This window comes from Phocoena sinus, chromosome 11, assembly GCF_008692025.1.
Source record: "Phocoena sinus isolate mPhoSin1 chromosome 11, mPhoSin1.pri, whole genome shotgun sequence".
Classification (NCBI taxonomy): domain Eukaryota; kingdom Metazoa; phylum Chordata; class Mammalia; order Artiodactyla; family Phocoenidae; genus Phocoena; species Phocoena sinus.
Window position 1 is genome coordinate 19,398,724 of NC_045773.1, and position 20,765 is coordinate 19,419,488.

At 42.6% G+C, this 20,765-nt stretch overlaps 1 protein-coding gene across 12 annotated transcripts in view; it reads left to right on the forward strand.

Annotated features, from left to right (window-relative positions):
• FOXP1 (forkhead box P1) overlaps window positions 1-20,765 on the forward strand; it is a 601,805-nt gene that overhangs the window by 416,913 nt on the left and 164,127 nt on the right. Inside the window, exon 1 of one of the 12 annotated variants that reach the window (XM_032648551.1) lies at window positions 14,510-14,926. The exons of the other annotated variants lie outside the window; for them this stretch is intronic. The gene's annotated coding sequence lies outside the window, so the exon portion shown is untranslated. Of the gene's footprint in view, window positions 1-14,509; window positions 14,927-20,765 lie in introns of those variants that run through there. 12 annotated transcript variants of the gene reach the window in all.

Consider the following 20,765-nt stretch of genomic DNA (forward strand, 5'->3'; position numbering starts at 1 on the left):
ATTTTTATTGTTATTTTTTTAGGTTTTCATGATTTTTATTTTTTATTTTATATTGGCATATAGTTGATTTATAGTGTTAGTTTCAGCGACATGTGATTTAGTTATATGTATATCTATATCTATATCTTTTTCAGATTCTTTTCCCATATAGGTTATTAGAGTATTGAGTAGAGTTCCCTCCTGTTGTGTAGGTCCTTGTTGATTATCTCCTTTATATACAGTAGTGTGTATATGTTAATCCCAACCTCCTAACTTATCCCCCTCCCACCTTTCCCCTTTGGTAACCATAAGTTTTTTTCTAAGTCTGTGAGTCTGTTTCTGTCTCGTAAATAAGTTCATTTGTATCATTTTTTAGATTCCACATATAGGTGATATCGTATGATATTTTTATCTTTCTCTGACTTACTTCACTTAGTGTGATAATCTCTCGTTGCATCCGTGTTGCTACAGATGGCATTGTTTCATTCTTTTTTATGGCTGAGTAATATTCCATTGTATCTATGTGCCACATCTTCTTTATCCGTCCATCTGTCGATGGACATTTAGGTTGTTTCCATGTCTTGGCTATTGTAAATAGTGCTGAAGTGAACATTGGGGTGCATGTATCCTTTTGGAGTATGGTTTTCTCCAGATATATGTCCTTTGGGATTGCTGGATCATATGGTAGGTCTATTTTTAGCTTTTTAAGGAATCTCCATACTCTTCTCCATAGTGGCTGCACCAATTTACATTCTCACCAACAGTGTAGGCGGGTTCCCTTTCAACTAGGAGAAAATATTTTAAAATCACATCTCCAACCAGAGACTGGCATGCAGAAGATATTATAAAGAGTCCTTAAAATTCTGTAGTAAGGAAAAAAGCAATTTAAAAAATGGGCAAAAGACTTGAACAAAAATTTCACCAAAGAAGATTTACAGAGAGCATGAAAAGTTGTTCAGCAGCATTAGGGAAATGCAAATTATAACTATGGTAATGGAAAAAAGGCATGATGAGCTACCACTACACACCTATTAAAATGGCTAAAATTTTTAAAATCAGGCAATATCAAGTGCTGACAAGGATATGGAACGAATGAACTCTCATGCATTGCTGATTGGAATGCCGAGTGGGATAGCCACTCTGAAAACCAGTGGGTCGAGTTTTTTAAAAATGAAATATACAGTTCCCATGTGACCCAGTGCTCACTCCTGGGTATTTATCCTAAGGAAAGGAAGGCGTTTGTCTATAGAAGAACCTGTATATGAATGTCGTAGAAGCTTTACGTATGGTAGCCCCATGCTGGGGATAAACCCAACTGTCCTTCATTGGGTGCATAGATAGACAAACCCTGGTACCTCCAGATAGTAGAATAATCTCCAGGAATAATAAGAGATGTACTATTAATATACCCAGCAACTTAGAAGAATCTCAGAGATGTTATGTTGAGGAAAAGAAGCTCAACTCAAAAGATTACATACTGTGTGATTCCATTTATATGATGTGTTTGAAAAGACAAAGCTACAGTTACTGAGAACAGATCAGTGGTGGCCAAGGGTTCGGGATGGAGGGAGGCTATGACTATGAAGGGATAGTACAAGGAAGTTTGGGGGGGGATGGAGCTGTTCTGTATCCTGATCATGGTGGTGATTATATGAGTATATACATGTGTTAAAATTCATAGTACTATAGACCTCCCACAGCTCAAGAGTCAATTTTACCGTTAGGTTTATTTCTTTTTAATTTACCGAAGTCCCACCTTCTTCCTGTGATCCGCAAGTTCCAGCCTCTCGCTCGTGATTCAGCCAGCTCCTTCTGGGCATTCTAGCCCCTCCTGTCAGGTCACAAACGCTCCGAGGTCCCTTAGGTCTTCCTGCCTGTGGGCACACTCATCTCTCTGCCCGGGAATCTCCCCCACTCCTTTCTGTGCACCCATCTCACCTGGCTGCCAGGCATCCTTTGCTACTCGGGCATGGGAACCCCAGCACTGGCTCTAAGTGAGCCGCCTCTGCACACCCGCCCCTGAGCGTTTGCAAGCCCCCGTCACGGCGCTCACTGCGTTGCCCCTAGTGCCTGCTTTGGGAGCTGCCCTGCCCCCTCAGCTGTGAGTGTTAGGAGGGTGATCTCACTGCTCACTCCTCAGCCCGGTAGAGAGGCGACAACTAGAGCAGTGAGGAAGAGAAGGAAGTCTGTGCCCTGGACTCAAAGGTGAAAGTCAGCCTTTATTTTGTTTTACTGTGGCCTTTCTTCCTGGCTGCGCTGGCCTCTGACCCTCTGGCTGAAATTCCTTTCCTCCTGTTGCTCTTTCAGCAGGTGAATCCTCTTTTCTGGCTTTGCCCAAACTACTTGGTAAAAAGCAATAAGTCATGGTTTCAAAACCTTGATAGTCTCTGTTTTCCCTTTGAGTGAACGTAAAATTGTGTGGCAAAACCATGACTGTGGAGGGGTTTTCTCGCCTCTTCCCCAGAGATTAGATGGGGTTTATAGTGTACAATGGAAAGGCATTAGTGGTAAAATCCTTATTATATATTTTTACATATTTACCGAGCCCCATCTTACAAATTTTTCCAGATTCCGTCGGGGAGAGAACAGACTTTCTGTAAAAAAAAAAAAAAAAAAGAAAAAAAAAGAAAAAACAGGTAGCTTCTATTCTGGAATCCATAGCAATAGTTGTAATAACAACAACAGTTACACGGTGCATGCTAAGTGCCAGACACTGCCTTAAGAAGCAGTTTATGTATTATTTCACTTACTCCTCACGGCAACCCTAGGAGATAGTGGTGTTACTTCCCTTTCACACCCGTGAAAAACTCAGAACAGAGTGGTTAAATTGGGGTCTGGAGTGGCGCTGGCATTTGAACCCAGGCCTTCTGATTCCACCTTCCAAATGACTGTGGAACTGATGGAGGGAAAAAAATGCAAGACCTGGTTTTCCTCACCAGGGACGCAGGCTGACCTCTTTTCAATTCTCTCTTGGATTCTCTCCTGGAAGGTATCTCCACCCTCATCACATGGACTGTAAGAAGCTCCAGAATGGTTTGGGATGTTCCTTTTCTTCTCCAGCCAAGGGTGATTCCATATTTGTTTCTTGATCACTATTAGGTAATTGGAATAATTGGAAAAGCAAGCTAAAAATCAAAAAGACTCAGGAAAGAAGCAGTACAAAAAAATAAAACCTAACTTGAATTTGTACTTTTAACAACTTTCAAAGTGTTTTCAACTGTGTATTCTCCAAAGATGCCTCTCACCATTTCCCATTATTATCATCTCCTCTTCACAGATGAGGAAGGTGAGGCCCAGAGAGAAGTGAGTGACCTGCCCTGGTCCTCCATGTTGGTTCTTCCAGGACTAGAAAGCAAACTCCCTTCCCCTCCCCTCCTCCCTCCTGTTCTTCTCCCCTTCTCCTTTCCTCTCTTCCATTTAAGCTCTTATTCATTGAGTAAGAGAAACTGTTCGGTATACTTAAGACACAGGCAATGTGATTTCAGCTCTTTTCTACATATATAGGTTTTCTGTCGCTGTGTAAACACATTGCCACACACGTAGCAGCTTAAGACCTCCATTTGTTAGCTCACGGTTCCATAGGTCACAGGTCCAGACACAGAGCTGCTGGCTTCTGTGCTCAGAGTATCAGAAGGTTGAGAGTATCAGAGGTGTCACCCAGACTGAGTTCTTATCTGGAGGCTCTGGGGAATAATCTACTTCTTAGCTCCCTTAGGTTGTTGGTAGAATTCAGTTCATTGTGGTTGTAGGACTGAGGTCCTCATTTCCTTGCTGGCATCAGTCAGCCAGGGGCCACTCTCAGCTTCTAGAGGCTGCCCACATTTCTGGCCATGTGACCTCCTCTGCCTTGATGCCAGCAGTAGTACATCAGATCTTTTCTTGTGCTCTTGAATGTTTGACTTTCTCCATCTCTGATCTCTAAACTCTTAATATGAATTCCAAAATACGAAGTCCATGTGATTCTTTCAGGCCTGCTCAGATTATCTCCCTATCCTAAGGTCAGCTGATTTTGGATCATAATCGCAGCTGCAAAATCCTTCCCATTAATACCTTGGTTAGTGTTTGAATATCTGAAACGAGGGGTAGGAAAGTGGGAGGTCATCCAGAATTCTCTGCCTACCGCCAATGCGTAACAGTGTTAAGAAAGGTAAAGACAGAAACCAGGGCCAACTCTAAGCTATTTATTTTTCAGTAGTAATTACATAAATTCTGTGATGCTTTTTGCCAACCTGATGCATTTTGTATTTATTAGGCCATTTGATTAAAAGCATATTCGTAATCTGTGCAAGTTTTTTTGTCTTAAAAGGATTGAAAAAGGATGAGGTAGGCGTAATATTGTTGAACAAGGCAATTCACCGTCACCAGCTATTCGTAAGTTCCTCTTTTTTTTAGCGTTGTTTCAACAGATACTTTCTTCTCAGCCTCTGTGGTCCATCTCCTTGAACTTTCTCTCTCTGCTTCTAGGCTATGTGATTCCTTCTCTACTTGCAGGTCTCATCTTAGATATCACCTCCTCATGGACAGATTTCTTGATGGCCTTACCTGTAGGTTAAGAATGACAAGTATGTGAAGTCGCTGTTTTATTCAGGCTCCCTTTGTGATGGCTTTCTAGTTTTGTGGATTGCCAATGTCTTATGTCTATTTCTCATAGGCCGTAAGCCTTGGAAGGGGTGCCTTCATAGGCCCAGTGCCCAGACTGTGCTTGGTACAGAGGAGGCATCAAAAATTATGTTTTTAATTGATGTGTCAATGGAAGGTATTATGGAAAAAGTAACTATAACATTTGTTTAGAAAGGTGGCTAGCGTCGTGAACCAGGTTAATCATGAGGTCACTGCTAAAGGCATTTATTGTTTGAAAAGCACCCAGTTGACCGTCATAAAGCTCTTGAAAGAGAGATGGGGGAGGCTTTACAAACGGTGGCACCATAGAGGGACAGTTTCCATATTGGCCTTTGAAACGTGCAGTGCCTCCGGGCAGGAGGTGGGCAAGGAGTGCGCAAATCACACACCGTCTGATGTTTGGATCACGGTTTCCTGCAAAGTTTTAATGCCCCCAGACGGAGGCCTCTTTCCTCCCAGCCCTCCTTTGAGCAGCTCCTCTCTCTGATTTTCTCTTAAGCTTCACCTTCACCTCCATGCAGTCATAGACCCATTTAGAAGCCACTTGACCTTGGGCAAGTTATCCTCCCTGAGCCTTGTTTTCCTCCTCTGTAAAATGAGCAGAACAATTTACACCTTCAAAGGTCATTGGAAGGATAGAAGGGCAGTGAATGCAAAAGCCTGACTCACCCTGAGCTTAATAAGTGCTGTTTCCATTATTAGACTTTGCCGCGCTCTGCGTATCTGACGTGGAATTCAAGTGCTCATCTTAACAACTGTTGTTTGGAATTTGTTTAAAAAAAGAAGGTTACAGTAGAATATAGGGTCATTGGAGATTTTTGTTATCAATATACTAAGGACTACCTAGTTTGAAATAATTTATTTCACATGCAGCTATCCCAAGCACAATGTATCTACCTTTTTTTTTTTTTTTTTTTTCTGATGGTGATTCAGAAGTCACTCCAGAGCCTTAGTAGTTCCTCTGGGTTTTTATTATGAACACCAGTTAGCATTTTATTATGGCCCTTTAGACGTATTGGTTACTATCAAGTTTAGAAAAAAGCAACTCGTGTCTGCCTTGTTCACCTTTTCCCATTCCTTAATACATGATGGAAAAACCGTGTGTTGCAATAAACACAGGCTTGCCTCTGCCCAGGCCCTTCCCAGTTGCTCCTCTTTTTGACGGAGAGGACTCTCCTGCCCCAGCTTGTGCGGGGAAGTAACAGAACCAAAGCAGTAACATCCTTGGAGCGGAGGAATAGCAGTCAGCGGGGCTTCAAAGAGCTCATTTGCCATAAAGTACCAAAAGTTGTTCAAAATCAGTCAAGCTTTTATCACGTTTCTGAGGAGGCCGTTTTAGGGAGCAACAAGGGCAGAGTAGATCAATTTACATTTCTTTTTCTTTCACCACTGTAAGAGCGCTTATTTGATGAATTCTCAAGGCAGGTTAGACAGTATTAGCCAATGTGGTGATGGAAGCATAGAGCCAGCTCCTGTTGTGTTTATCATGGGGATCGTTTCTACACTCAAACCTGCACTCCTATCTTTTCTTTTATTTTTCCTGTCTTTTAATTCCCTGAGTGTGATTTAGAGGAGTCCATGCATTGCATTGCAGTGGCAGTGGAAGTCTGGATTTCCGATTTAATTCCCGTCGTCTGAACCCAGAACACAGGGCCAGGAGACTCTCTCCTGCCCCAAATTAGCTGGGAGAGCTTGGACAGCTGGTGCAGTATCTCTGCGCATGCCCCTCGGTTTCCTCTCCTGTCAAATGGGACTATTCACTTCTTATCAGAGCGTTATTGTAGTAAAAGGAAATGTCCTGTAGATTTAAAAATAAATTTTAACACCACGCACACACTTTCATTTTTATTTTTAATCCGAAAGTGACCTGCGAAATCAGGATACCACCGTTTTCAGAGTTGTTAGCCTACATTCATCATATTTCTAGGTGAAGTATCTGAAAGTGATTATAGGTAATAAATATCTTTTTTCTTAAACTTATTGCAGAGGCAGTTTTTCCACTGTTAATGAGGGTAATTTGACTTGGTTGAAGGATTGCAGTTCTTAAGAATTAATGCAGTAATCCAATTCAAAGATTTAAAGAGATCTAAGATTTTTCACAGGTCGCGTGCTAGTGAACGCGCTGCTCTCACGTAGCAGCTAATGGACTTGAACGCCAGTCTGTCATTTACTGTTCCCTCACTGAGAGCAGCTATGCCCTTGGTAGTGAGTCTTCTTTCCAAGCATTGCAGGTTATTTAGAAGTGTGGTATATTTGTAACACTTTCGAGAGAGAGTATCCTATTTCCCACAGCCCCTAATTACTATAAAAACTGGGGTTATCTTTCTTAATTACATGTTTGAATCCTAATCTGCTAAGGTCTGAGGAATATCAGGCCCCCAGGAGCTGCCTTCTCGCCTTCCTTTCTTCAGAGAGGGGCCTTTTTTTTTCTTCCTTTCTTTTTTTTTTTTTTTTAGTGTATTTTTAAGAACTAATTCCTGTATCATTGTATTCGTACCTATAGGTTAATTCATATGAAGACAGAGGTTACGTGTATGGTATTCATCACTTTCCATTTTTGATAGTGATGTATTATGAACAGCTAACAGTATTTTGTAAAGCCTTATTTGTAAAGGATGTTGGAAATGCTCTTCTTTCCCGATGCCATTATGTTTCTAAATATGAAAAATCCCATTTTGAAGCAATTAGAAGCCTTCTCTTCTCTTTCCATGTGTGTGTGCACACAGGAACCTTTGTTCCTTAATTAGGAAAAGGACTAGAGCTCATTAATTGTGGTTCCAAGTGATGTGTGCTCAAATGTTGACGCACTAATACATTACAAGGAAAGATCCAGCCTAAATGTAGGAGGCTCTCGGCAGTTCTGAGAACTGTTAAAAAGATAAACAAGCAGGGAGAGGGTCCTTGTAGGACCATCCTCACATCCTGGCCTGTCCTTGAGGGCCCGGCTGGCTACTGTTGAGTTTTAAAGCCCTGGAAATTTCTGTACTCACAGGAGAGAAGGGGCGAAGGTGCAACTTGTGTAGAAATCTAGAACTTTGCCTTTGTTGAAAACCTATGATTTAAAAAAAAAAAAAAAAAAAACAGAGGTCAGGAATCTCTCTTGGATTTTTTGATCAATTAGAGGACCCCATCTAGATGCCTTTAGATTTTATTGAAAGTGAGAGAATTGCCGGCAACCATGATAGGAGACAGGTATCCGAATGTTTTATAGGCCGATTTTCATTGCTGGCATTAACACCGGAGGCATTGCAAGAGTTTTGAAAGCCAGAACTCCCAAACTGAATTGGCAAAGCCTTAGGCCCGCGTTGGTCATCAAGAAAAGAGCCCTAATTTCCACAACAAGAGCAGGAATTTCTTCAGCCTCCAGGAAACTCGATGCATCTAAATGTTCCAAGAAATATGAATAGTGCAAACGGTGGACTCATCTCACTGGTCAGGATCAAGGTTTCAGAAGCGGGGAGGTGAGCAACTTGAGTGAAAATGCTCAGACCGCCTAGGTGATGCTTTCCTGTGGGTTGGCTGGCCTGGCGAGGGAACTCTGAAATGAAGGATGGGAAGAATACAGCCAAATGTCAGTTCAGAGACCAGAGAATGGAAAGTTAGAGCACCTAATTTGAGGGGCAGTCGCGTGTCTTCCAGAAGATTCTATCCAGTCAGGTGGATAGCCGTTTGGAAGGAAGAGAACGCAGGGGCCACTAGGCAAGTCTGGGGTCCTCTCCTGCCTCCCCACCTGCCATCTCCCTCCTCCTTTCCTGCCTTCTCTTTCCACGTCTGCCGGAGGATGAACTGCCTTCCTTCTGCTTGTGTTAATGCAAGACATTGTTAATATCAGTAAAAGGGAGCACTTCAAAAAGGCGGCAGGGATTTGGCAAGTAAAGGCCTGACACCATATCCCCTGTGCTGGTAATGGTCTGGGTCAGAAACAGTGAATGTGGAACCAAATATTATTTCCCTGAAATGTTCTGCCATTTAAAGAGACATGTCTATCTAGGAGACGTATCTAAATATATTTTTATATAATAATAATATACTATATATTTTTATATAATATATATATTTCTCCACCAGTAATTTTTCTTAACTTTGTATTTCTCAGAGAGAGAAAAATAGATTTTAAAATACAAAAAACCTGTTCTTCAACTGAGGATGCAAAAATCTCATTGCAGTATTTATTCCAAACCTGCTCTCATAATGTTCAGTCAAGGAGAAAACAGCGAAAAACAGTTGTTGATGGACTTAGCACAGAACTGGATTAAATAAGCATTAGTCTACTGAAGCTGATTACAGGAATATGAAAATGCAATATCTTAATGGTACATATTTTTATGTGGCAGCTCAGTTGCCTTTCATTTTGCAGCTAATATGTCTATTCTTATGAGTCATTTACTTCTTTAATTACCTTTTGCAGGCAAGGCACCATGGTATATTAATGTGAATGATTTTTACTGCCAGTTTATCATACAATGCCCCAGAAGTTGAAAGGCGTAATTGACTTGGAAGAACAGCTCATGAAGGAAACAATATTTAGTTGACAGCTTTCCTTGTACTCTCTGTTGACGTTTATGAGTTTACACTATGCTAAAGGAGTCATAAACACAATTTTCTTTCAATAACCGGAAAGGCTAGCTTCTCAAATACATCTGTGGAAAATGCATTTGTTCATTTCTTGAATAATATGAAAATAACACATTTCCAGTGATAAGACCTCTCAGACTGCCAATTGAATTAAACCTTTGAAGGTACATTTATAACCTGTCTTGGAGCATTAGGAGATATTAGGGTTCATGTGATTGAATCAGTTTAATGAATATTTAAATTATAGACAGATTTGGATAAATCATATTTAAATCCGGGTGTTAGAACGAGACTATTTGGCCTCATCCTCCCGATTTCCAGAGGGAAGGAAAGCAGGAAGGGAGCTTGGGAACTGTCTGGAGGAAGATCTTCTTTCTCCCAAGGCGAGGGAAAGTCTGACAGTACATTTTTAGGGAAAGAAAAAAAGAAGGGACCGTCACTACAACTCCTTTTAAGGTCTGGGCTCTGAACAGTTAAACTCAAGACTTGGGCGGGTCGCTGCTCTTCCGGCGTCTGGAATGGTGCCTGAGTTGACTTGGGCAGTTAGCAAGCGCCCTTCTTTTAACCATCACTTCCACAGTCCTCCGGGCGGGTCCTGGTTTGGCACATTGGTTTCGAGGGAGTTAAACTTTTCACAGTTTCCTGGATTGTTTGCAGTTCAGTCCTGTGCAGCATAATGAAAGTTTTCTAGCCATCTGTTGTTAAGCTGGCGGGGAGCAAGGCCAGTATATCCAAACAAAGTTCTGGCCTGCTGTAAACGGAACCTGTCGGTTTAGCATAGCTTTCCTGACCCCTCCAACGAACGGGGCAGCCCTTGGTACCAGGCACTGACTGCATGGCGCTTTCAAAGGGGAACTATTTTGGGGGTAGGGGGGTGAGGGCCTGTTTACTTTTTCCCTCCGCGTTCCTCTCACTGGCTTGGACTAGTTTATACTTAATCTTTAAATGGATAAATGGTTACTTGTCCCCTCCTTTTTCAGAGAAGGAAGCATTACTTCTTAACAGGAGATTGTAACTTTTGAAAACAAGGTATGAGTGTCTCTAAATGCGTGTCAGGCGGCTGTGATTTGAAAGGTTGTTCTGTAGCCAGTTGTTTTTGTTTCATCATTTTGTCTTTCAGCGTTTGGGGACAAATAGTCTGGGCAGTGGAAGCTCCTATATTTATTACTTAGCTTATGTAACTAAAGCATTTTCACAGCTTTAAAAGGACTCCCCGTCACCCTTTCTTCCGCCTTTTTTATTTCATTATCAGAAGTTGATACACAGCATAACTTAGAGAGCAGCCATTAGACAGTGCCTTCCAGCTGTGCGGGGTGTTCCCTACTTCTCTGTTCTTATTTACAAGGTGTAGCTATTGCTTTTAATTGCCCAGCTTAACCTTAAAATCAGTTCTTTGTTTTGTGATATTCTGTAAAACGTGTTTAATTCTTAGTTCCTGTTTCCCAGTGTTTCCTTGGCTCTGTATGAAACATTCCTGTATGTATGTGTGTATCTCAACACCTGTCCAAGCCTACCCCTAACCTGCGTGCGTTTCCTTTTGTTAATGACACCTTGTAGGTGCTGTTGTCTTTTTCTCTTGGTCTTGCTGCAGTGTATTTCCTGTCCAGCATTGGTTACATTTGTGCTCTGTTAAGAGAGGGCTCTGGGGAGCCATTGTCAGACCTCTGTATCCATCTCAATTCATTAAAATATCCAGGGAGAATGGCCACTGTCATTGAATAACTATGTCAGCCACTCCCCTGGCTGCCTTTCCCTCTAGATGAGAAGCAGACCACAGTCCCACACGGTTACAAAGAAAAAAGGCACCAAAAGGATGCATATTTGTCTAAAGCACCAACACCAGAGGGTTTGGATTCAACTTTAAGTGCAATCCAGGAATGTACATGGGTCAGGAATTCCATAAATGGGGATGGGGGTGGAGGGGGGGAGCAGAAGAACCAAAGGAATAAACAAGGAGGTACAAGGCTTCTCCTTTAAGGGACAAGGAGTTTTGTGGTAGTGGAAAATATTCAATTTACAATTTAAATGAAGGCACTTACTTGGAAGTACCTACAGTCCTAATCTGTTTGTAAGGTGACTGACATATAAAGTGCTTTTTTGTTTTAAGGTAAAAAGAAAAAAAAAAAAATGTGTTCGGGGTAGAGTTTCGGGTATAAATGTCAGGTGCCACGTACTGCATACTCACTCCAAGAGTCAAGCAAATAACCTTGGCATTTAGGACACTGCCTTTTAGAACATGAAATTGTTTTTTGTTGTGTGTCTTTTTTTTTTTTTTTTAAAGGAGGACTACATAAAGGGGTCACCTATTAGCTGTGTTTTTGCTGTCTGAAACTCAGCCCTTCTGTCTATTAAAATCAAACTACGGTGTAAACATTCCAGTGTTGTTCTTGGTCTACAATGGCCACAGGGATCAGGTTTCACCTGCCTGCACATCTTCAAGCAATTAGAGCAATTAGCGTGAAGCCATTTCACATTCAAGGATTCAAGGTCTGTGGTGACATTCAAGTCCAGGAGAAGTCTAAAAGGGAGAGAGGGGAAGCGACCCAGAGCATGGCTACTCTTCCATGGCCCTAAGCAGACAATTTCTCTTTTAAAAATGGTAGCTCTTTAATGATATTATTATGAGGTTTTTAAATGACAGATCAAAAGTTGTTTATATCGAAAAAACAACACCCCAACCGTCATTTAATTATACTAATGAAGGTCTTTATACATGGCAGGTTTTTGTGTGTGTGTGTGTGTGTGTGTGTGTGTGTGTGTGTGCGCAGTACGCGGGCCTCTCACTGTTGTGGCCTCTCCCGTTGCGGAGCACAGGCTCCGGACGCGCAGGCCCAGTGGCCATGGCTTACGGGCCCAGCCGCTCCGCGGCATGTGGGATCCTCCCAGACCGGGGCATGAACCCACGTACCCTGCATCGGCAGGCGGACTCTGAACCACTGCACCACCAGGGAAGCCCCTACATGGCAGATTTTTTAAAAAGACTTTTAATGGCTGTGAGAAATGGAGCGTTCCTCCTCCGTGTCTCACCATGGGAGTGACAGCATTCTTCGCAGAGGAAGAATGTATTTTATAATATATAAAGGAATTTGCATTCCGCTTTACGTGGTAAACCTCCCTGTTCTGGGTAAATGGAACCATTACAGCAACGTAGAATATTTAGTTGGCAGACTTCGGGAGTAAGTATTGAAAGCAACTTTTAATTTATTTTTTTAGCTTGGAGAAGAGTAGTGGCAACTTTCATATATTGAACTAGTACAGTTTAAAGACAGATGATCAGCTTAGCACATCAGACAGCTATGTAAGCGTGACCGAAGATGCCTTTTACAAAATGGGCTCAGAATCCGGAAGGGTTTGTGTTGTGTTTGTTTGTTTTGTTTGTTTTTCACATGTGTAACTTAGCTACCCAGGAATCTTGTTTGCATGAGGCAAACCCTAAACTGATTACAGCTTTTAAAATTGGTTAGTAGATTTTTAAATCCACATTGCACTGTTGGGTTATTATGCAGAAATGGGGGGAGGGGCTGATTTTCAAAATCCGAGGGTGCTGCAGGAATGATCTGGCTCTGTGCTCCCAGGAGGTGTTTGCAGTCAGGAGTAACTGCAGGCTAAATTATAATGTGGAATTCCCTTGCCCTTTAACCTGATGCTTCCTGTTCACATTCAGTGTTTATTAACAAACAGCTCTAAGTACAAAATTGTTGGGAGAATTACTTTTTCATTGGACACACTGACTTTAATTAGAATAAGTGGCTTATTTTTAAAAGAAATAATTGTGTGCCTCTAAGAAAGTTCTTGCAATAATTCCTTTATGAAATTGCCTTAGATGACTTCAAAGTGAGGAGGTATTGAGCAGTTTTCTGTCCGTCGCCCTGAACTCATCTATCTGTGTGACTGAGGCTGGAGCATTTGTGTTCCATTAGTAATTAGCCATTTTTAGGGAACCGGACTTGCTCAGAAGTCTCTAGCCCCGTCTCGAACCACTTAGAGCTCTTCTGTTGAGGACTGGGTTTCCTGCCACCCACTTGCACGGCGCCCAGGCTGCGTGCCTTTTGAAACTACATGACAGAGCAGATGCAGGGGCTGCTAATAGAATGTAGCATGCTGGACACTGAGACAGGTGAAGGTCTGTCTTTTTCCCTCGCGCCTTAGAAATGCATTGCTAGGAAGTCATTTGCAGCGTTTATAACTAGACTGGCTGAGTTAGACAGGAACATTTGAATTGGATACTCTACCCCTTCTAAAAGTGGAGAGGCAGGCATCTAAAAGCTGCCGGGCTCAGAAGGGAGGTTAGGCAGTAAACCAGATCTTTCCCTTTTTTTTTTTTTTTTCCCCCCTCCTAGCCTCGTCCTCTGTTTCTCTGATCTGCCTTTTGAACTGTTTTTGTGGCTGATCAGTTCCACCTAATATGTCTCTTGATTTCTGCTATTGTAATACTCAGGCGACATGCTGTTCTCTTGGTTTTTATAAGCTTTAGATGCTTCTGCCTGTCATATTCTGGCGGTTTATCTTCAGCGTCTGGATTTGCTTTCAGACTTGAATGTCTATCAAGCTGCCGTTGCTTTGAATGTGAGATCAAAAGAAGATGAATTCCAGTAAAAAAATTTCCTTCTATGAAGAAAAGATTGGGGCCTATGTAAACATCCTACTGACAGTTCCCAATGAGTTATTTTAGCCGAGTATTAGCACCTGGATGACAGACAGTCCAGCATTCCACGCTCCATGACAAATCAGTTGCTTCCATGGCAGGAGAACATTGCCACAGCAGCAGTGCATTTTCAGAAGGAATCCTTTTTCTTCCTCCTCCGCCTCCCCCTTTATCTTTTCTTTTCTTTTCTCTTTTTTTTTTTTTTCGAATTTGGCTGTTCAACTCTTCATCCTGTTTTTCCAGCTGACTTCTCTGTCTTCAGCAGTTCACTTTTCCTTACAGTATCTGTCAAGTTCACTCAGGTGACGGAAGACAGGACTTCGATAATTAGTTTGGGGTGGCTTCAGGAGTGTTCAGGTAGGCAAGCTAGGCATCTCAAGCTAAACAGGTAGTTTGGTTGATTGCAGAGAAAAGGAAAAGCAGCAAGCTCAGGGGCATATCCTTGGAATGCAGGCGATGTGTTCTTTAAAAATACATGTGACAAAATCCTCTAAAGTCTGCAGAATCGGAATTTTCTTTTCTTTCTTCCCTTTTTTTTTTTTTTAAAAAAAAAAAAAAAAAGCATCCTGCCTATGTTAATGTCACCACAAAAATATCTCAAGAGCAGGCTGCCCAAAACCCTGTCGGTATGTATTTGTCTGCGTGAATGAGCTGTGTTTGGCTAGGGCTTGGTCTAGCCCCGGCACACTTCTGATGCCGTGTCCTTGCTTGCAGACCTGGGATGATTTAGATACAGTGTAGCCTGAATAGATTTCTTTAAGTGCTAAATGCAACTTTGAAAATTACCTCCAAGCTCCAACTGATCTTTCAACTTTGAAAGTGAAGAATTACTTGAGGAATTCTTGTGGTTTCTTTGTCATTTAGTGAGAGCCCAGGCAGCTACCGTGGAGGCAAGCGTCCCTTAAGTTGCCTACAAAGGGCAACGTTCCAGTGTGTTTTCTCCTCGAGTGTGCTTCAGTCGCACAGGACTTCCTGTTTATTCAAACATCTTTTTTACCATTCGGCAACCCCGCTTCACAGAAACAGCCAGAACCCATCTACAGCAAGAAGACGGAAATCCAAGGGCAGACAGTGCGAGCTTTCTCGATCAAACTCTTCATTTTCTCTGTAAGTGTCCAGAGGAAAAAAAAAAAATTGAACATTTTCGCTGGGTTAATAAACTTTTAAAACTAAGGATCTCCTTCTGCACAGACGTTCTCTGAAGGGCAAAATAAGATGATCCAACTTACTTACTGCTCTTTCTGCCCCCCTCCCCTTCCATCAAAGACGTTTTTCTTTTTAGAGCTTTGAGAGGACCGGTTCGTTCTAACTCCTTGTTACTTCACTCTTGCTTTCAAACGTGTCTCCGGATGGTCTCAGCTAAGTCAGCAGCCGTGTGTCGTCAGGACCGGTTTAGGAGCTTGAACGGAGATTAGAACCTCGCTCTGCTTCTTTGTGAGCTTGTTTTGTGTCGCCTTCTTTTCCTTCCTGTTATCGCCAGGAGTGAGAGGGTGCAGGGTTGGTGGCTTGGTAATTCTGCATCTGCAGGAATGTCCTCCATGTATGCATCATGACCCCATCATCGTTTGTGAATTGGTCTTGATAATATTTGTACCAATTTCATGCCAATAAAAGTCAGACTGCTGAAACAAGCACGGTCATTATCTCATTCATATTAGTATTGTTTAAACGGAGTGGGCTGCAAAAAAAGAAAGAGAAAGCCCGCCCCACTTTCCGAGATGGTTGTTAACTTTGATGTTGGAAGGGTCTTTTCAAAATGCTCGTTGTGGATAATTAGGATGGCAGGGAAAGCCCTCGAACCCGGGCTGCTTGCTTCTCTCTATGCCGAAGAGTGATGTGGTCGCCCCTTGGGTCCTTTCTCTTGAAATGACTTTTTCAACACATGGTTTGATTTTTTTTTTTTTCAAGGGTTCCACCTTTTCCTGTCTGCTGTGGACGTCCCTCTGGCCCCCCTCCCCTCTCCCCACACCCCTCCCCCAACCCTGACCCAACCAGCTTCAGTATAATTGGTAAGCCAGGTGCTAACTTTTTTTTTTTCTTCACTGTGTACTGGTCAGGGAATAGACAGGAAGTAGAAAATTAGCTCTTTTGATCTGAAGGGAATTGTTATTACTCTAAACCTTGTTTGTTAGTCCCCAGACTAAATATACTTCAATTTTGGCGTCTAACTCAACCATCTATTAGAATAGAGAAAGAAACAGCTTCTGTCATTGTCCCCCACCTGTCATGGAAGAAGCATTTCAATAAATAAAATAGGTAAGTGTGTGTATATATACATATGTGTGTGTGTGTGTGTGTGTGTGTGTGTGTGTGTGTGTGTGTGTGTGTATCGCTCTTGCTAGGCTGGCTTTTTTCAGATTCAGAAGTTGTTCTACTTTGCAAGAAAAGAAAATTATGTTTGCGACTGCCTTAAGGACAATTTGTATAACAGTAGGAGTAATTGCAGGGAAAATGGAAAGAGTGACTGGAGGTATTTACTCAGATGTTAGTGTAGGTGTGGAGGCCAAAAACTCAGTGTGGGAACAGTGGGCCGCTTTTCTTGGTATCGCAGTCTATTTGATGACCATCAAATTTCCCAGCTCGCTGGTTTTGTTTTTTCTGGATGGCATGTTTGATTATTTATCAGAAGGGGAAGGGAGTAGCTGAAGCAAATAAACATGTGACCAAGTTCTGTTTTGTTTTCCACTCAGAAAGCCATGCCCTTTAACAGACATACAGAAAAGAGTAAATGCATTGTTTTATGATAAAAGGAAATTACATGTGTCATTTTCTTTTTAAAGGCAACCAAGTTAACCCTTAAGACTCAGGAGCCTCTTGGCCTTCTGAGAATTCAGCAGGCTTTCACTGAGAATTCATCTATTGCGGTGGATGGCTTTATGGCACAGGATTTCCAAGGTTTAGTTGGTCAGTAGTTTGGCTTTTCTAGATGCGTTCCTTAGTTATGCCTGCCTCAGTAGCTCGACATTTTTTTTTTTTTTTTTGTGGTACGCGGGCCTCTCACTGTTGTGGCCTCTCCCGTTGCGGAGCACAGGCTCCGGACGCGCAGGCTCAGCGGCCATGGCTCACGGGCCCAGCCGCTCCGCGGCATGTGGGATCTTCCCGGACCGGTACACGAACCCGTGTCCCCTGCATCGTCAGGGGGACTCTCAACCACTGCGCCACCAGGGAGTCCTGGTGTATGTGAGAGAGAGTGTGTGTGTGTGTTAAACAGTGATGCCATGTGAGAGAGAGTGTGTGTGTGTGTGTTAAACAGTGATGCCATTGGATAAATCTGTAGCTCTTACAGTTGTGTTAAAGGCTATATTCTGACTTTACGTCGAAACAAAGAGCTCAGTTAAAGGGAAATGTACCAGAGTTTCTGTGACCAGTGAGCAGCATGATTTGTTCGTGTCCAACTGTTGCTTCTCTCTTTGAACGTGTCAGGCAGGTGGTGTCCTGCAAAGAGACGACTTGTAGGTCTCCGAGACACCCTCAGAAACATCTTCACGTCTTTATTCTTATGTCGTGTATATAATGACCTGCAGGAGTGTTGGTTATCTCAGGTCAGGTCCTCCAGAGACCTAGGGAAAGGCCCAAATCTACGTGAAATGTAGACTTTTAAACAAGCGAACTAAACTTTAAGTTTTTTGCTTTCATTCTCTAGCGGGGTTTGCATCAGTGCATGGAGATTCTTTATACATAGCCAAGCACTGACCTATGTGTACGTGCTCTCACGGGCACGTTTTTTAATAACTAAAGCACGATTTTGGTCAGGGGCTGCCTCATGTATACACACCCTGAACAAATGATGGACGTGATCCTAGCACAGTGCCTCGCCCGGTCACATCAAGCCCTATAAGTCACAGCTGAAAATCTGTTTCATTGCCTATACTGTCTTGGAATGTGGATAGGAAATATGCACACAGAGGGATTCCCTCTCCATTGACTATATAAGGGAACAATGCAGCCGACACTCAAACACAGCGCAGCCTCCATCAGGATTGCCCCGCATGTGTGTCCCTGGGAGGTGGCTTCGTCCTGGGGAGGACAACCATAGTAGCAGTAGCCTTTCCGCCGCCTCTTTTTGTCATCTTGGGTGACTCTCCAAAAGGCCCTTGGGTTGGATCGTCACACTTTGAACCTATACACAGCCCTTTGTGCAAATCAAAGTGCCTGACTAATGCTAACTCGTTAATACTTGGAACATGCTTGGGACATAAGTAGGCTGTGATGATGATCTGGGAGAGTGTCCTGTTGTTGAAATAGTTTATAATTTCCGGGTGTGTCTGTATTTCACGGGCAGGCACGAGCTGGAAGGGCTATGATCTAGATGCCATGAGAAGCGTTTTTCCTGTGACATACTCAGCCCTGACCACAGGCAGTCTCATGAGAAAGTGTTTTACCATGAAGAAACTGGACTGGAAAATGCATCTAGTGCTGGAGTTGATGGAGATGCAAGGGAGGAGCCGGTGAAGAGATCATGCTTCCTTTTAATCTCTTCAGCGTCGAAGTTAGGAGGTTGTTTTGGTTTTTTTTTTTTTTTTTTTTTAAGATACAGCCTGGGCTAAAATTTTGATTTTTGTTTCGTTTCACGTTAACTCAGTATGTTGTTGGCAATTTAACTTCCACAAAGATCAAGTTAGTTGGTTCTTTGCAGAGACCCTGCTCATTGGCAGTGCAAAGTGAGAAGTTACCCGTGGTTGTGGGCTTTGGGGCAAAAGAATCGAAACATTCTGTTAACCCTCAGTGTTACCATGTGATTCTTGAATTCTTGTGTGTCTTGCGCTCCTTCCTATGGTTACGACTTACAGAGTAAGAATTAGTCACATGCCATTTGCAGTTTTAAGTCTTATGTTAAAACCTTTTCCGGAAGTCTCTAGAATAGGGTGCGGGTAGAATTTAGGTTATTTGGTTCCCAGCACTGTTTGTTGGTTGGAAGCTGAACGTAGAAATTAGGTTTGAAAAAATCTCCGTTCAAAATGGGTTTTTAATTTCAAAAAGGGATTTTCAAAGGCGTGTAATTAATGATTCCAGTTTTGCTTCAGAAAAGTAGTTTATGTAAGCATGCCCCCACTTGTTGCCAGGGTGTCATGCATAGATGAGGATATTACACTTGACTTTTTATTTTTCTAATTCATTTATGTGTTTTTCATATCTTATAAAATGAGTAATCATTTTTTAAGTGCTTCTTTTAAATTGAAGTATAGTTGATTTACAATGTTGTGTTCGTTTCAGGTGTACAGCACAATCCTTTTTCAAATTCATCTCCATTATAGGTTATTTCGAGATACTGACTACAGTTCCCTGTGCTATACAGTAGGTCCTTGTTGTCTATCTATTTTATGTATAGTAATGTGTATCTGTTAATCCCAAACTCCGGATTTATCCCTCCCACCACTTCCCCTTTGGTAACCATAAGTCTGTTTTCTATGTCTGTGAGTCTGTTTCTGTTTTGTAAATAAGTTAATTGGTATCATTTTTTAAAAATTCCACATATGATATTTATCTTTATCTGACTTATTTCAGAAGCACTTATTCATTGTGAGGCCCTAGGCTATGCACATTGTATGTATTAATTATGATATAGGGACTGTTATTTTCTCCCATTCTTACTGATGAAGAAATGGATGCAAGGAGAGGTTAAGTAACTTGTCCAAGGTCACACAGCTCGCAGGTGGTGGAGCTGGGGTTCAGATCCAGGCAGAATGACTGGTGGGCACTTCACCACCATGTATGCTGCTTCTGTAGAAATACATTAATGTTTTATGAAGTAAGCCTCTCTTTCTTTGGAAGTGTTATGCTTCTCCTAAGGTCAGTAATTCCCCCAAATTCCCAGGGAATCCCTATTTCTTCATGCCTGGAGACTCAAGATCCCCCTTATGCTAAACTGCAGTGACCAGAAGCTCCAAAGATCGTTGTCACCCGACGAGCACAACTCTGTGGACACTGTTGTCCATCTGATGAACACCGTTTTGTTTTTAACCTGCCTTTTTTTTTTTTTTTTTTTTTTTTTTTTAAATTTATTTATTTATTTTTGGGTGTGTTGGGTCTTCGTATCTGTGAGAGGGCTTTCTGTAGTTGCGGTGAGCCAGGACCATTCTTCATCGCGGTGCGCGGGCTTCTCACTGTTGTGGCCTCTCCCGTTGCGGAGCACAGGCTCCGGACGCGCAGGCTCAGCAGCCATGGCTCACGGGCCCAGCCGCTCCGCGGCATGTGGGATCTTCCCAGACCAGGGCTCGAACTCATGTCCCCTGCGTTGGCAGGCAGACTCTCAACCACTGCGCCACCAGGGAAGCCCTAACCCGCCTTTTAAGAAAATGTTTCTAATTCCTTGACCAGAGTGATCAAATCTTCAGAAAGTTCACTGCCAAGTACCTTTGAGTGTGGCTTGGATTGAGTGATTATATTCTTCTAGACATCTCTAAATTCTTCTCTAAAGATCTGTCATGTCTAGCAAGTAGTTCTGGTTCCGTGTGAATGCAGGAATTCCAAAGCCATGGATTTGCAGGTTAGTGGCCATTTTGGGTTGTGTCATTCTTGAAGTACAAGGGCAGGGATTCTAAGCCAGACTGTGTGACCTTTGGCATATTCGGTAAACTTTCTGTTTACGTAAAACAATTTAGAACCAAGCCAGATACGCAGTTGGCATTCAGTAAGTGTTGGCCATCATTTCTTCGTCATGACCTGGCAGCTGTATCGTCAGTACCTTCATCTCCCCCAGGCTTGTCCTTTGGCTTCCAGCCAGCCATTCCCTCTGTATTATTCTACGAGTCAGGGCAAGGCATAGGTTAGGGTTTGCTGAGGGTCAGAAGGAACCATATTTGCTCAAGTGCCTTTGCCAGCGGAAGGATACAGGCCTCTCAGTTGCAAGTCATCTGTGTGACCGTGCGTGAATCACATCAGCCCTCTTGTCCTCGGTTCGCTTTTCATGCGATGAATATTGTCTGCCTTAGATTCCTCTGGGCTC